Below are 3,862 nucleotides of genomic sequence, written 5' to 3'. Positions count from 1 at the left end.
GAACTCAAATGTGTATGCCAGAAAAACATTATGGTCCAGTGAAGTAATAGGTATGCTTGCTATACCCATTGATTGTTGTGCTATTTGTACATGTATTAAAATTTAAAACATCAATTTTAGACTTCAAATTCAGTTTATAATACATTATGCATTAATTTTCATCTCAATATTGTCAAAAGTAAAGATGGGTGGTACCAACTGTTTCCCTGGTATGAGACACAGGGCTTCTTGGGCACTAAGTCATTCTTTGTTCCTAACAACAGTCTGAAAGTCTTCCATGTTTCAATTGTAGAAGCTTATTAAACCCTCAGATAGTACCGCATGTACTCCAAAGGCATTCCGACTTGATTGCATAACAAAAGGATAACTCTTCACATTGTTTTTAATGCTAGAATTGGCCAGTGTTGTATGATGGATGAGTTTCAGTTTGTCAATATCATTATAACACATAGTGCTACTTAAATGTTGATTTTGAATTTTTGAATTCCTTGTTAAGTAGAGATTATTAGGGTTCCAATAGCAGCCCCCCTCTCCCCAACAGGGACATACAGACTTTGGAGCCTGGAAAAGGGAACTTAGCTGATAAGCACCTTGACCTTTGAGGTCAAGAAGGACAAACTGCTGAGAAGCAGCCTGCCTTTCCTCTGATCTCCAAAGACAAGATAAGCAGATTCTACCTGTTAACCAGAGATTTTAGAAGCTGTTTAACACAGCAGCTTTTCCCTTATCTTAAGAGGAAAAAGTAAACACTTCCAGACCCAGATCATGCCTGGCAGACTGAATGGAGCCAGGTTTACAAGCCCTGCTTTTCCTGCTTCCCCCTGCTTGATTTTTCCCAAAAACTTCTCCCCCCCTTCTGCACCCTGAAGCCCCCATATATAAGACCCAGCTCACAACCCATGGGCTGACATCTTTCCCTTCCCTGAGGGAAACATGTCCCATGCGAAATAAAGCTGTATCTCGCTGAGAGTTCTATCTGTGCCTTGGTGCCTCATCCTCCGTTTGCTTGCTCTCCACCCCAACTTTTACCTATCAGGTCACTCATTGTCACTCAAGCCTGAGGAACTGAGTTTGAATCCCCAGGACCTACTGTAAAGCTTGGTGTCATACTATGCAGCTCCACACCTGCCTACACATCAGTAACACATACACAAGTAAAATAAAAAAGAGAAAATAAATAAAAATATAAGGAAATAAATAAAATAGATAATATATAAAAATAAAGTGAAATCAAACAGCATGCTACTTACATTTTTTGTGTGGTGGTGGGCATTGGATCCAGGGCTTTGGGCCCACCAGGTGCTGTATTACTGAGCTACATCCCAAGCCCTTGCTGCTTACATTTAAGAAACAAAAAAGATACAGCAAGTTATCAGTTAAAGGAAGTTAATAGAAATAGAGCTGGTGAAAAAGTAAAAGAATTGGGGTGTGGTGCTGCACAGCTGTAATTCCAGCACCCAGGAGACAGATGCAGGAGGATCCCATGTTTGAGTCCATCCTGGGCTACATTATGAGACCCTGTTTCTACCACCTCTGCTGTCTCAAAAAGAGGGTGATTTTAGCCATGTATGGTGGCATGCCTACAGACCCAGTTACTTGGGAAGCTGAGGCAGGGGGATTGTTTGAGCAATGGAGTTTGGGCCAACCTGGGTTACATGAGGAGGCCCTGATTCAATAAACAAGGAAGAGGAGAATGAAGGAAGGGGGGAGGAGGAGGAGGAGGAAGGGGAAGTGAGGATGAGATGGAGGAGATAGAGGAGCAGATGGAGGAGGAGGATTGGAGGAAGAGATGGAGGAGGAGGAGGAGATGGAGGAGGTGATGGAAGAGAGAAGGAGGAGGAGGAGGTGGAGGAGAAAGAGGAGGAAGAGGAGGAGGTGGGGAAAGAGAGAATGGAATGAAATGTCAATACAACAGGACACATCTGTTATGATTCCCTCGTATGAACTCCCTGTTACAGTCAATTTCAAAGAAACCACAGTAGAAAGGTGGATACCAGGCCCCAGGGGACTGGATGGGTGCCAGTGTTGAATGGAGACAGAGCTGCAGTTTGGAAGCACCGGAAAGTTCTGATGACAGATGGTGGGGACAGCTGCACAGCTGAGCTGTGTACTTGAAACTACTTAAAATGGGAACTGGGGAGACAGCTCAGTGGGCAAACCTGAGGACCCAAGTTTGAATCCCCAGCATCTGTGTAAAAAGCTGGGCACGTGGTGCATGCCTGTAATCCCAGCAGTGGTGGAGACAGGAGGATCCCTGGGGCTTGCTGGCCAGCCAACTGGGCCTAATCAGTGAGCACCAGGCTCAGGGAGACAACCTGCCTCAAAAAAATAAGGCGACAACAGACTGAGGAAGCCACCCGGTGTCAATATCTGACTTTCACATGCATGTACACACAGAGCTGTGCAATTATATGCACATGTACACACACAGACATAAACACACAACACATAATGGGAAGTTTATGTATCATGCCTTCATAATTTAAAATACACAATTTAAGGGTTGGAGAGATGGCTCAGAGGCTAAAAGCACTGACTGCTCTTGCAGAGGACTCAGGTTCAGTTCTCAGCACCCACACAGCAGCTAACAACCATCCTAACTCCAGTTTCAGGGGATTGGACACCCTCTTCTGGTCTCTGTGGGCATTGTGGGTGCCCTTACATACATGCAAGCAAAACAATAGAACACCAAATAGACAGGACCAGAAAAGAAACTCCCCACAGCATACCATTGTAAAAACACTATATGTACAGAATTAAGAATACTGAAAGCTGAAAAAGAAAAACAAGTCACATATTGCCTCTGCCTTCCAAGTGCTGGGATTAAAGGTGTGCACCACCATGCCTGGTCCATGCTGGAATTTTTAAAAAATATTTTATTTTTTATGTGTGTGTATATTGCCTGGATGTAGATAAGTGCACCCATGTTGTGCAATGCCCGAGGAGTACAGAAGAAGCTATCGGATCCCCTGGAACTGGAGTTACAGACAGTTGTTAGTTGCCATGTAGGTGCTTGGATTCAAACCCAGGTCTTCTGCAAGAACAACCAGTGCTCTTAACTGCCGAGCCATCTCTCCAGCCCCCCCCCCCCGATGCTGGAATTTTTAGCTGGCCTGATCTTGTTCAGGTGAGCACAGCTGCAGTGAGTTCATGAGTGCAGTGTCCTGTCATGTCCAGAAGGCAGCATCTCACAGCTCTCCTCCCCAGCCTTCGGCTCTTACTTTCTTTCCACCTTTTTATTTTATTTCATCATTTTGTTTTGTTTTGTTTTATTATGTACGAGTGTTTTGCCTGCATGTAAGTGCACCTGTGCATGCAGTGCCTGAGGAAGTCAAAAGAGGGCACCAGAACTCCTGGAGCTGGAGTTACTGACATAGATGGTTGTTAGCTGCTGTGTGGGTGCTGGGAACTGAAACTGGGTCCTCTGCAGGAGCAGCCAGGGCTCTTAACCTCAGAGCATCTCTCCAGTCCCTCATCTTATTTTTAAACTTTAGATTATAGTTGTGGAAAAGGTTTAAATTACACAAATAATTCATATTTTGTTGCTATTGGATAGTGCTGGTCTAAACACTCCAGTTATGACAGACACTATTGGACTGAATAATAAAAAGTAAAATCTGGCTGACGGAGTGGCTCAGTGGGTCATATTAGGGTTCCAAACAGCAGCAGCTTCTCCCCTCCCCAACAGGGACCTATGGACTTTTGGAGCCTGAAAAAGGGAACTGAGCTGATAAGCACCTTGGCCTTTGAAGTCAAGGGAAACAAACTCTGCTGAGAAGCAGCCTGCCTTTCCTCTGATCTCCAAAGACAAGATAAGCAGATTCTACCTGTTAACCAGAGATTTTAGAAGCTGTTTAACACA

Source organism: Nannospalax galili, unplaced genomic scaffold (genome assembly GCF_000622305.1).
Source record: "Nannospalax galili isolate Female #2095 unplaced genomic scaffold, S.galili_v1.0 scaffold77, whole genome shotgun sequence".
In the NCBI taxonomy this organism is placed as follows: domain Eukaryota; kingdom Metazoa; phylum Chordata; class Mammalia; order Rodentia; family Spalacidae; genus Nannospalax; species Nannospalax galili.
The sequence above is the reverse complement of the archived record's forward strand: the minus strand, read 5'-3'. Positions refer to the sequence as shown.